Below are 14,323 nucleotides of genomic sequence, written 5' to 3'. Positions count from 1 at the left end.
TGGAAGACCAATATCACTCTTTATGGAACCACGTGAGTGTCATCATCTAAATTAAAGGAGCCATTCTGGCAGTTGGGGTTGGGAGGGAAGGAGGTGCACTGGCTCCTGGGGAGTCTCTTTACCCCTGACCTGTAATTGAGCATGTGACAGTTATTAAAGGCCCCATAAAAATCCCTTTGCTGCTCGAATGTCGTACTTCTCATCAGTGATGACGAACTCGGGGGTTCCCAGAGATCAGGGAGTGCAGCAGAGCTTGAGCGGACTCCGAGGCGGTTGTGAGCTTTCTCAACAGTTCTTCAGAGGGTTGGATTTCTGAATAAATTGGTGACGGATAATGGGGTCCAGCTGTCCTCGCAGCTCCTGGAGGCTTTCCTGGAAGGCGCATGGTTGCCCACTAAAAAACGTCACTCTTTCACCCTGAGATCAAGGGTGCGGTTGAAAGGTTTAATCGCACCCTGATGCAAGCTGTAAGGCTGGCTTGGGGTATAGACCAACGCTTGGAGGAGGTGGTAAAGAAAAGGGTATGTGCAAACTGGCTTAATTCCATTCAAAGTACTGCAGAGAAGGAAGCCACACACGGCGAGTGCTGTGTAGAAAGGGATGAGTAGAATTTGTGAGGTGTTGTGCAGAACAAGGGTGAGATGATGAAGGCAAGGTATGATCGGCTGAAGAATGTGCAGAGAGAGAACTTTGAAGAAGATGGGATTAGTCTTGAATGGACTCAGAAAATGTTGGGGGCCACAAGGGGTAGAGAAAGTGTTCGATGATGCAGTTGTCATGGAAAATGGGAGAGTGTGGAACAAGGGGCGAGTGGCAAAGAACAAGCAGGCCCAGGATGCCAGCGTTTTTGCTTGACTAGCTGTTAAAGAATAAACGTGTGCTAAATGCTGTAGTTACATCTTTAATTCTATAGCAGAACAAACAATGCAAGACGATCTGTATGGAACTAGCTGAGTGTTGTCATCTGAATTGATGGAGAGATTCTGGCATTTTTTCTTTTTCTTTTTTAATTTGTTATTGAGCATTTGTTTGGCGCCTTATACAACAATCGGATGTGCAAGTGCAGTGAGGAAAGTGCAAGAGATAGGGAGGGGAGAGAGGAGAGGGGCAGAGGAGTGGACAAGTGCTGGTGTAGAGCCCAGGAGGGAAGTGCTAAGGGGAGCCAAGGAGGATGTCCTCAAGGTTAAGTGCTAGTGCAGGCGACTCCCAAGGGTGGGGTACAGAGCCGTCAAGCAGGGCCCATCAAGGCAGTGCTGTGGGGGCTGGGAGATGCTGGTAACGACTGGGAAGAAGGGCCTAGAATCCTGCATAAGGATCAGGCCACCGGCCACAGAGCAGTGGGGTGATTAACAGGGAAGGGAAAGAGGGAAAAAGGTAGAGAACAGTAGAGCTTTGATCAATTTCTGGAATTTAAGGAAGTCCGGCTCAAGTCTGAGAGGGGCAGAGGGGCTGTTCCAAAGGGAGGTGCCAGCTGAGGAGAGAGACCTGCCCTCCACTCTCTCCTTGGAGAAGCATTTGACAGTCAAAGAGTTGAAGTTAGAGGAGCGTAGGGCTCTAGCAGGGGAGTATCTGGGGAGGGAAAGCTGGACATAGCGCCAGAAGGCCTTGTAGATAATGTAGGGGTCTTGAATTTGATCCTTGCAGCCACCGGGAGCCAGTGGAGAAATTTTAGGGCTGGAGAGATATGGCCCCTGGGGTTGAGGCCAAGGATAAATCTTGCAGCCCTATTCTAGATTAGCTGGATGGGGCGTAGGAGGGAAAGAGGGAGATTGAGAAAGAGATTGTTGCATTAGTCCAGTCTTGAGAGGACCAGAACTATGGAGACATTGAATTTCTAGGGGAAGGTGAGGAAAGGAAGGATGCCTCTGAGGAGGTGGAGCTGGAAGTGGGATTTCTTAGTAAGATCTATGATGTGAGAGATGAAGGAGAGAGCGGAATTGAAGATGACTCCAATGTATTTGGCCTCACGGGATGTTTGGGGTAGAGGGCCCAAAGAGTGGGCCAAAGGGTAAGAGGTAAGGATCTCCATCTTCCTGGAATTAAGACAGAGATCATTAGCTGCACACCATGCCTGGCAGACAGTCAGGGATCAGAGAGGATGAAGAGGAGGTAGTAGATGGAAGTTTGAAGGAGAGTTGTTTGTTATGTTATGTTATGTCACTTTGCATTTATATAGCGCCTTATGTACCATTGGTATGGTCTCAAGACGCTGGTAGATTGAACGCCCTCGGGAACCGAAGTTCAAGTCAATAGAGAGAAAAGAGAGAGTCAAAGGTGCGTGTAAGCACCAGATATGTGTGCAGCTGGTGTGGTATTCATGTGATAGCTGCTTCTTAGCGGTAGGTGTGTTGGTTGAGAGATCAAGAGTATGTGTTCGTTTTGGCCGGTTTTTATCCAGACCGATTCTGGCTGTGTTAGTCCTGAGGAGAACGCCTAGGCTGGAGGGTGTGTAACCAGCAGTGTTTAGTCAGGGTGCTGGGGAGTATGAGGCAGATGATGGTATGAGAACAGCTATACCGAATGGTGTCATAGTATTGCTGTGTTCTAGTTGAGTGGTGGTGTAAAGAAGAGAGTAAGCGTGGAGTTGTGATACAGTGGTTTACCGTAGGTGTTTGAGATCGGGCCCACTCCAATAGTTCCATGTACTCCATCCGTTCCATGTACTCCGACTTTTCCATGCGTTACGACCATTTCAAGCACCCAACACCGTTCATTTCTATGCTCTTTAAGCGTTCCATGCACTCCAAACCATTCCATGTAAGTCACGTCATTCAATGCACTCCAATCCGTTCCATCTACTCCAGTTGTCATCAGTTTAACACTGGAAATGAGGAGAGAAGGAGGAAATCAGGTGAGCAAGAGGGGCAAGATAGATGTTGAAAAGCCATGGTGATAGGATTGGGCCCTGGGGGATGCCATAGGTAGAGATTGAGGTGATGGAGGAGAAAGAGCCCAGATGCAACTGGGACGGGCGTTTAGGGAGGAAAGAGGTTAGCCAATCCAGTGTCTGGTCAGGGATGCCAAGGCTGTCACAGTCATTTTATGAGGATAGAATTGTTGTCTGTGTCGAAGGCAGAATAAAGATCAAGGAGAATGAGAACAGCAGGAGAGTTGGAGTCAAGATTTGCGATCTTGGTTCCACAGGTGTTCAGGACAGCAGTTTCCCCTACCTCTGGATGTCCGGAATTCAGATTGATCATCATGAAGGTAACCAACAAGATCCCTGTGGAGGGTCAGTTGGAGAGGACCAGCTTCTCCAAGAGTTTACCCAGGAAGGGGGTAGTGGAAATAGGGCAATAGTTAGCTAGGCAGGAAGGGTCAGCAGATGGCTTTTTTAAGAGAGGGTGCACAAGGGAGGGCTTAAGGGATAAAGGGAAAAATCCAGTAGCAAAGCAGTGGTTACAGAAGTCAGCAAGAGCAGGGGCAAGAGAGCAGATGTCCTAAATGGTTCTGAAAGAGCAGGGGAGCACCTGTTTGGAGGAGACCGTCATAGAGCTGTCAACTTTAGAGACCTCATTCGGTGCTATGGGCAGGAGGGAGGAGAGTGAAGGGGTGTAAGTAGGGGGTCCAAGGGAGGCAGGGGAGCAGGTGTGGGAGTAGAGATGGGGGTGGAGGAGAGTGAGGACAGGATATCCTAAGAATTTCTTATCTGAAATGGGAGGCCAAGGCGGTGCAGAGGGCCTGGGAAGGAAGGAGAGAGGTGGAGACTGCAGCTGGATTGGCGAATTCCTTTCAGATTTTGAAATGTTCGGCTGTATTGTTAGTGGCTCCAGAGATGCAGGCTTGGATGTGGGGCCGTTTTTTGGAGGGATACAGAAGCGATATTGACTTTGGAGCAGGTGGCAGGCCAGTTTGTCAGAGGGTACACCCAAGGTTCGCCACTTCCGTTCAGCAACTCTGCACAATGCTAAATCTGAATCATACCAGCTGTTGTTCTTGGAGGCAGGTTTTAGGCAGATCTTCATGGCAGGGGCAAGGATGTCAAGGGTGTTAGAGTTGGGAAGGTACAGGTTAGCAAGGACGGTATCAGAGGGAGATTTAGAGGTGGGGGGCATGAAGGTGGAGGTGAAAGCAGCGAGTGATACTGGCTTCATAGGACGTATGACGGCAAAGGATGCTGGCAGTGCTGAGGGTGGCTCGGATAGGGGGCCAAGGAGCCCAAGGTGGCAGGAAAGGAGACAGTAGTCAGACCAGGAGAGGGGGTTGGTGACTGGGTTAGAGATAGGGAGTTCCCTGGAGATGAGGGCGTCCAGGATGTGACCAGCAGAGTGGGTCGGGCCGGAAGGGAGAATGGAGAGAGAGAGGGAGTCACAGAGGACACAGACCTGATAGGTGGATCATTTTAGGGATTTGAGGTGGATGTTGAAGTCACCAAGTAGGTTGAGTTTGGAAGAAGAGGTTGAGAGGGATGAGGTGAGGATGACCCATTCCAAGAGGAAGAGAGTGATAGAGCCAGGGGGTCTGTAAATAGTGGCGAGGGTGAGAAAGAGTAGGGGAGACTCCAAGCCTACAGACGAGGCATTTAGAAGATGAGCAGGATGGAGTAGGTATGATGGATGCCGGGACCCACTCAGGGAAGATCAGGGCCACTCCACCTCCAGGTCTGTTCGGTCTGAGTTGGGAGAGGATATTGTAGCTCTCTGGAAGGAGAGTGTCATGAGAAGTGTGAAACATTCAGCATGGGGACACAGACTCAGAGACCAGCCGGAGTTGGTAAGTACAAAAGGAAAGTCTACTTTAATCTTCAGTTGCAGGTTAAGTAAAACACCGCAAGATAGGGAGTATACATCTTAACAGCTCTAGTTCCTTGCTGAAGTCACCTCCAACAGTCACTCTCGGAACTCCCACACACTCACACTGTACATTCCATCAGGCATTCCATACGCAGAACCCAGCAGAAAACAAGAACCAACCCAACACTCATCCAACCCAACCACTCAGAACCAAACCAAACTAAAAAACAATACACAACAGGATTATACACACTCCAAAGTGAACGATACTCCCATGTGCCCTGGCCTGCTACACCAGGGCCTTGGGTCTGCCACACCCAAGCACAAACTACCCACACAAAGGTAAAACCACTGTAAAACCATCCATACACAACATAAACTCCTTTTGACCTGGCCTGCGACACCAGGTCCTCAGATCCTCCACCCCTGAGCACAACCCAGATCTACAACACAGAGCAACAACCCGACGTCCTGTCTTACCACCAAACTGCTAAACATCCTGAGAAAACACTACACACATCCTGGGAACCACTCATCAACACCGCACCCACCACAAGAAACTCGACCAGCACCATATGCACATACCCCAAAAAACAGATAAAAGAATAGAAAATAAGATAGGAAAGCCACTCACGACACAAAGAACAGATTAAAACACAAACACTACTGCAAGAAAGCAGCAACATCAGAATCCGTGAAAACACAGGGGACCAATCCTATGCTTGTGGACCACCTCACATGTCACCCAAACACAAGGTGGTCAATTTCATGTTCAGGCAACAGTTACAATCTGTAAAGAATAAACATCAATACAACTACTGTCTGGCTGCACTACTCCACCTACATCTGCCAATACCAGGTAACATCCGAGCTGGACACAGAATAACTGCATGCACCGAATATGCCATACAGCCTCCAAATGACAGAACAACTCCCCATGGCAGAAACCTCTATGACACTAAATGACTCCTTGTGTCACTACTACAACACTACTACTGCACAACCATGCTTGAACATCCTACTAACACATAAGGGCTCCTAAATCAAAACTCTTGCCCAAAAATTGAAAAACGTCCAATAACCACAAACGCAAACACCAACTCATTACCTGGTACCAGTTACTATTGCAACAACACCTATAAAACGTACTCCTACCTGACGTCAAAAACACCTAAATTAAATACTGAACACCTACTCTTACTTGGTGTCAGTAACAAACACTACATCTAGGTCAAGGTTTTTGAGAAGGAGGAGTGTTTGACAGCAGAGCAAGCATTCAGAGTAGCTAAGTGATGCTGGTTACCACCTTTGAAAGTTTTCTGAGGGGGGGTTCAGGTGCGTGGTACTCCCCTCAGTGGTGGTGGAGAGGTGAGAGGAGAGGAAGAAGGAGTGGCAGGAGAAAGGAGGATGTTAATGAGAGAGGGCAGGCGCCAATCGAGAAGGAGGAGAGTGGGTTGAGAGACTTGGACCATGATAGTGCCATTGTGATAGACATTAATGATACACCTAGAGGATGAGAAACATGCCAGGAGTACTTCCCACTTAGTTCCACCATTACTGGTTGAGGAGGAGAAAGGGGAGAGAGTGGAGACCAGATTGGGGGTCCATAGGTCATGAGAGGGGACAGAGAAGAGGATGTCTGTAATAGTCTGCATGGAAGTGGCATTCACATAGGTGTCAGCAATAGGAAGGCCTGGGCTAGAGTTCAGGAGAGATTTTTTCAGCTTTTTTCTTCCAGACCTCTTGAGATAGGTAGGATAGGTGATAGAATAGCAGTTGGAATAGATAGGGGAGATAGAGAGTGACATGGGAGTACCACAGACAGGGGAGCTGCACAGTGCACGTGAATTTACCAAGTGGCCTAGCAGCCAATGCACAGGTTAAAAGCACACCTAAATTCAAATTCCCGATAAGCACTAAACTGCAGCACAAAATGAAAAGTGCACAGATTTAAAATCACACCTAAATTCGAATTTCCAATAAAGCACCAACATAGAGATCTTCTGCTGGCTGAGGCGGGGACAGAAGGGGGAAGCAGCGAGCACCACACTCAATGTAGAAGAGGAATAGGAGGGCTCAGGTCCAGACAAGAACCTTTGCGTGTCCTTCGTGCTGGGGATTGGAGCTGCGGCGCACTGACTCCTGGTGGTCTTTTTACCCATGACTTGTAATAATGCCTGTGACAGTAATTAAAGGCCATATACAAATCCCTTACCTGCTCGATTGTCGTACTTATCATCACATACATTTGAAAGTGTGGTTGTTTATGAAAAGAAGGGAGGTGCTGGCACTGAGTGGTTGACAAGTGAAAGTGCATGGTGCTGGGGATGCATGGAACCCTGGGCACTTAAGTGTAAATGTTCTGAATCCATTGCCCTCTGGGTGCTTGTCCTGGATAGATGCTGCAGTGGGTCTGGGTGATTTCCCTTATGATGACTTAACTGATGCACTAAACCAGTGACTGCACCATTATCTAATAATGAAGAAGTCATTGTGAACCTCTGAGCTCACTGTGCCTCATTAATATGACACACATAAGATACAGGAACATTGAAAGGCAACCATAAACCAATTTGTAACTCTTTTTCAAACTAAAATCGATACCAATGACTTAGTCACATGAGTTATAGTTAAAGACAGAGTAGAGATCATGAAGGCAGGAAATCATACAGCAGAGTGTTACAGTCTATAAAGACAAAAACAAAAATGTTCTTTTTAAACCTAGACAATGAGCAGGAGCGTGTTGAAAAACTATATATAATTATATCTCCAAATATACAAGGCCAAAGGGAATGCTAAACCCAAATCTAAGCTAGTGTGCAGTGTAGTTCAATCCAGTCTGGAGTGAAAAACCCCAAATGTGTCGGATGCCAAGCAAGAGATGATGCTTCCTGCTTCAAATCAGAGAACTGCTAAGGGATATAATGAGGATGACCTCACATCATGGGAAATTCTTAGATAGCGGCTATGACAAGGCAAGTAAACGGGGAGGTGTTGTAAACTGGCCTTTCAAAGGGGGGAGGGGAAGGTACACCACAAAGAAGTATAGAGCCAGTCCTGGCCCTGAGAGGGAAGGCAGTTGGGGGACACACAACCCTTACCCCTTACCCTGGTACCAGTTTAAATGTTGGCAGTACATATTTGTCTCACTCCATGCTTCCACTCCAAGATGCTCACCAGTCTATTTCTATCTTGGAAGCAGACGATCAGCAGGGCTCCAAACCCCAACCACCGCCCCATGACCAACTAGAAAAACCATGACACCACTGAGTGGAAGCAACCCTCAAGTCCCACGGCTGAAGCGTGGAGCACCTTGGAAAGAGAGAATGGTATCGCAGGACCCACACAATCACATGCCAATTAGTGGGTCACTTCGGCACCCAGACGAGTATTTCACCAGAGACTTGTGTTCAATCTTAGCCCACTAGGGACATTAAAGAGGGGCCAGGTCCCTCCCCACCCAGAGACTAGACTTAGTGTGGAGAATGACTTCCATGTAAAACCTAAAACAGACTAGGACACATAGCTGGCAGATTTCCCATAGTTAACCCACGGTGGCTCAGTGGGGAGAAATTTGGTGGGACTTAGTCCCATTTTAAAGCTTTTTTCAGCACATACACGTCTTGAAAGAGACAAAAGGAAAGCTAATTGGCTAGGGAAAGCTGACTAATGGCAGAAAGAGGGTAAGCAGCAAGAATGAAACAGGAAACAGGAAGTGTTGGGTTTTCTGGGTGAGGTCAGAAGAGGGAGGAGAAGGTGTGGGACAAAAGACTAGCAGGAGGAATGAAGGAGCGGTGGAGTGTGGGGGTGTTTATTGGAAACAGGTGAGGTACTGGCAGTTACTGCAGTGTTAGTTCACGTGTTGTGTGGCAGGTGAATGCATATAAGTTATTTTAAGGATTCAATGTGAATTCAATGATCCTCGGTGGAACAAAGTTTGTTTGTCTGGTGCAGTGCAAGGAGAGTAGTGGTATTAGTTGGAGGATAATTGTGTTGTGGGAGGAGGAGTAGTATTGATGTGGGAAGAGGAGTAGTGTATTGTGAGAAAAGTAGTAGATGGGTGAGAGGAGAAGTAGTAGGGGGAGGAGTGATAGCAGCAGTGGTCAAAGTGAGCAGGAGCTACCGGAGCGGAATACCACTACTTTTATTTTTCCTGTAAACAGTTACACTACTTTCTACAACAATTTTCACCATTCTGGAATGGTTATTTTTTAAGTTAAAATGTACCTCCTCTTTCTACCACCCTTCAGCATTTACAGCTAAAGCTAAAACCTGTTTCACTGTACATTCACAACGACGTAATGACATCTCAACCAGGATGGACTCTATATGGTTTCATCTTTTCGAAAAAGGAAGGAGATTCTGCTAACTCTAAGAAAAGATCTCTCGAAATACCCCATCTCCCCTGGATTTTTGGAAAACTTATCAATTTCTTACCTCAGGTTAAATGCTTATACGTTACAGTTGGTTAAGGGCCAGGCCATTCCCATATGATTTTATTTTAATCTTAGCGAATGAGTAGCTAAATGGGATAAGCCCCTTTCTCACTGTACAAGTGCGCAGTTATAATAGGAGCCTTACTGACTAGTCTCTTGGACTCCTGTAATGCACTCCTGAAGGATACTTCAGAACACAGACTATTCATCAGTCAGACTGTTGTCAGGCCAAAGCAAATCAAATATTTTGAGTCCTGGGATCTAGGTTTTGTAATACATTGTCAAATTATATTCTTGACAGAAAAAGGTCTGGTATCTCCTTTACCGAGAACGAACACAGTCAAATAACCTGTCCTCTGGAGGGTCTAGACCACGTTTTAGCTCACTCACCCTTTCACAGAAGACAAATAGTAATTTGCATAACAGTCTGGTCCCACCCACTTGGGCTGTCCAGCACCTAAATGTTTGGCAATTCTCCTCTGAACAAGAGTACCAACAACACCTGCATGACAGCATACATTTTTCTAGTGGCAGGCCCCTGTTGAAGCAGCTGCTGTTCAGGTAGGTGTTAAGCATGGGCACCAGCAGAGTTAAAATCAGTGAGTAGAGGAAATTGATTTCACAAGGCCATATATAAATGTTCAAACTGGCTGGTCAACCGAGAGAAATTAAGGAAAAATAATGCAGAGGACCTTTTGCCTATTTCTCCCTCTTGGCTGTCACCCTGCTCCCTTACATCTACCCCATCTCCCTCCAGAGTTGCTATTTCACTAATTATTTTGGCACACTTCTACAAATGGAAGTAGTATAGTGGGAGGAACAGGAGAAGAGATACCATCAAGAGCGGGAGGAAGGAGGATGGCAGGGTGAAACATTGGAGGGACAGAAGTTTGGTTGGGAGGAGTCGAGAAGAGGAAGTAGGTAGAGTAGAAAGGCAAGCCATCCTAGTCTAACAACCTTCTCTCTGACATCATGCGTTCCATACATCCATCCAAGCACTACACAACACATTTGTGAGAGGACTGTATTCCTTCACATCAGGTTGCATTAGGATGTCTCATAGGAACCTACTGGCTCCCATCACCCAGGCTTGATCTCTCCAACTGCCTGGGCTGGAACCTTTTCACATAAACACTCTCTCACTCATAGAAGAACATTCTCTCTGACATCATAAATCCATACATCCATCCAGGCAATATACAATACACCTCCCTTCGTTTTCCATTCCTCATCATCCATCACCAACCAAGCGTTATATCACAATCTCCCCTCCTTATTCAGCATTCTCCAGCCTTAAGCATCAAGCAGCAGACAAGCAAAGTAGCACACACGACGCACACAAACACATGCATACTCACCACTCTCTCACACAGCTCACATAGCAAACTTTGTTTGTGTGATAATCTTTATTGAGATTATAAAAGGGGTAAGAACAGAATGATAGTAACAAAGCAGATAACCTTATAGAAGAAATTAAAGCAATTGAGCAAAATAGTCGAATATAATGCTGGGAAAAACAAGCAACTAATGCTATAAAGATAACAAGCACCAACCATATGCTACAGAATCTGCATGAAAACGACAAATTCATGAATAATAGACAAACAAGGAAGACGAACAGGGGGACAGACACAGAGAACTAAGGGAAGGATGGGAAGGGAGGGAGCATATACCATTATATATTCTGGAATCGAGTTGAGACATAAGATAAGAAAACATACTATTCAATCAAAGAAGAAGAGTTAATACAATAAAAAACTGAGTGTGCAATAATGGACAGCTCAAGAAACATGGGAAGTCATACTGAAGTGGTCCAGATAGCTAATGAAGTGAGCCCATTTAGCATTATACTTGGATATGGCATTAAGGTAGATAGCCATACAACGTTCCATTCTCTGCACATGACAGATGTTGTTCCACCATCCTTTAATGGAGACATTTTGCAAGTTTTTCCATTTGGCAGTGACAAGCTTTAGGGCGAGAGCAATAAAGAGATCGTAGAGCTTAGCAGATTCCTGTAAGTGAACATTATTGACGGCAAGACTCCCTAGGAAAACTTTCAGAAACGACAGAGAGATATTCACAGTAAAAATTAAGTGAAGAAATCTACACACCACTTTCCAAAGCTTGAGTACACATGATATGATATGATATGATATGATATGGTATTTGTAACGCGCCTATACACAAGTGTTTCAAGGCGCGACGAGGCGGGGGGAGGGGAAACAAGGGAAAGACAGACAAACGATCCTACTAGGCCAGGTGTCATTCAGATCGCGCAAGTGCCGAGGTAAGGGGAAAAAGGAGAAAGTGCAAGGGGAGGAGGTGGGGGGGAAAGTGCAGTACAAGGTAAGTAGCGTAAAATAAATAATGAATAAAAAGGGCCAGCTGGTGGCAAGTGCGAGGTAAGTGCATAGCAAGTGCTGGGAAGGGGGCTGTAGGGATACAGTGACAGTCCCACGGTGCAGGGGGGGGCCAAGGGAGGCAGTGCAGGTGGAGAGTGGCTGGGCCCTGGACCGAGGTCGCTGAGAGTGGCCCAGATGCAGGTTAAGTGCAGAATTCAGTGGGGAGTTAAGCAGGTTTAGCAGGGGAGAGGGAGAGAGAAGGCAGAAGCGAAGAGGAAGGTTTTGAGAATATACAAACATATGTTTATAGGAAGCGGGGTCGTCCCCACAAGACCAGCACTCATCATCTGCACCAGATTTTGATTTAGACATTTTCAGGGGAGTAATGAAGGCTCTATGAATGAAAAAGTACACATTTTGCGTGATGTTAGCGGAGGTGGAGTTGCACCTGATCCTAACGAACAGTTTATACCAGGTATTATCATCCATGGTAATACTGAAGACATACTGCCATTTAGATTGCACAAGCCATTTAGTTGTAGGATGATCCATATTAATCAAAACTTTATACAATGTTGGAGCTCTGATATCGGAAGCCATGGTTAAGAGCAGAAGTCTAGAAGCATCAGGCAAAAGAGTAATACCAGCAAAACCCTGAAGAGCATCCAAGCACGCATTGACCAAATTATTATAAAAAATAAAATTTTAGGTAGGGATGGGGAAAAGACTTCTGAGCTGTTGAAATGAAGGGAGCCATTATTAATAATCTGATGAATAAATCTGCTGCCTTTATTTAACCAGGCGATAAATTGCCCTGCCATGTATAGTGATAGCTTTATTGTGCCAGAGAAATGGAGAGAGACTCTGGGAAGGGGATCTGCTATGGGAGAAGAGAAACAATCTCATGGCAGAGATACAAGCCTTGATGCGGTCTTAGAATGCTGCCGGGATGAGACTAAAGATATAAATCAGGTCAGTAATGTCATAAGGGAGCACAAGGTTTTTTTCCAGCTTACCCCACGAGGGAATGTGAGAAGGAACAGAAGTGGCAAACCAACAACAGGACTGTTTGAGTAGGAAGACACAGTGATATAGTTAAAAATCCAGATACCTGCCCCCTCCTCCCCCTTCATATGAGGCTCTTAATTTGCTAATGGCAATTCTCTTACACTTCCCTGAACCCCAAAGAAAATTAAGAAGACTTGAATGAATTGACTTGAAAAATGAGGAAGGTAATGGGACTGTGAGTAGTTGCAGATGATACAGAACAATAGGGGATCATTTTAACGATATCTAGATGACCCCATAAAAGATAGATATTGGGGTGACCACATTAATGTGAGTTCCTTGAGTCTGTTAACTAGTTACTCTGCATTGAGCTTAACAGTGTCGAACACAGTAGAAGTGAAGCGAAGACCTAAATATTTCATTGAGTCATGACACCGATTAAACCTGAATGCATCCAAATCATGCTTAACACATAAAGAGTTGAGAGGAAGAATCTCAGATTTGTCTCTGTTAAGCTTGTAGCCGGAAACCAAGGAAAACTGACACAGTCTATCCAGTAGATAAGGAAAATTATGTTATTTTTTTACAAGAATTAAAATGTCATCGGCATACGCAGCAATTTTAGTACTGGATGTCCCACATTAAATCCCAGAGATTTTCCCATCTGATCTTATAAGTTCTGATAGAGGTTCTAGAGATAGAACGTAAAGAATGGGAGATAGAGGGCAACCCTGCCTAGTACCTCTTAACAAAGAGAAGAAGGATGATGATAGGCCATTTATACAGATAGAAGATTTAGGATAGGAATAAAGAAGTTTAATAAGGGATGTGACATTTTCCCCACATCCATGCCAACGAAGAGTTTGAAACATGAAATCCCAGTTGACCCGATGGAAGGCTTTTTCAGCATCGAGTGCAATAGCAGCATAGCCTTGATTGTCTTTTTTATCCTTCGATACCATGGATAAAGCATTCAACAGAAGCCTAGCATTTTTGGATATGTTCATGCCCTTGACGTAGCCAACTTGATCGGACTTGATCAAGGCGGGTAGAGATGATTCAATTCTGTTGGCCAGAATCTTGCTTTCCGGGTTAATGAGGGAGATTGGTCTCTAATTATCGGGAAGATCGGCTTTGGGGAAAAGGATAAGTAGTGCCTCGGAGAAGGATCCAGATGAGCATTGCTGAGATGTGACGTAAGAGTATAGCGTCTTGAGCCTGAGAGAGAGGGAACTAACGAAGTGATTGAAAAACTCAATAGAAAGTCCATCAGGATCGTGGGGCCTTCCCTCTATCCAATCCCTTAATGGCGCGATTAATCCCAAGAAGTGTAATATCCCCCTCCAGATGGGCAAGATCAGTCTGCGGATATAATGGTCTACTGACATTATTTGAAAAGGAGTCAATGCTAGCAAGAGAAACTGAAGTCTCTGGGCTATATAAATAAGAATAGAATTGTTTGAAGCAGTTACAAATTTCATCAGGATTCGTAATTATGGTGCCAGATTTATCTTTAATGCGCGAGACAAAGGTCTTTTCCTTTTTGGTCTTACGGTATGAATCGAGGGATTTGCCAGCCTTATTGGAGGTCTGGTAAATCTTGGTTTTGTATTTAAACAATGCACCAGTGGCCATATCAGTGAGTACATTATTTATATGAAAGCGCAATGAAAGGACTGAGCGAAGATGAGCAACCGAGGGGAACGATAACATTGTTTTTCAGCATCGGAAAGCTGGAGGGTACAAGTCATCGAGATGCACTTTATGTTTTTTTTCCCTAAAAGAGTAAGCAATGATACGC

Source organism: Ambystoma mexicanum, chromosome 2p (genome assembly GCF_040938575.1).
Source record: "Ambystoma mexicanum isolate Mex_15411 chromosome 2p, UKY_AmexF1_1, whole genome shotgun sequence".
Taxonomy (NCBI): Eukaryota; Metazoa; Chordata; class Amphibia; order Caudata; family Ambystomatidae; genus Ambystoma; species Ambystoma mexicanum.
Note: the sequence above shows the minus strand (reverse complement) of the source record.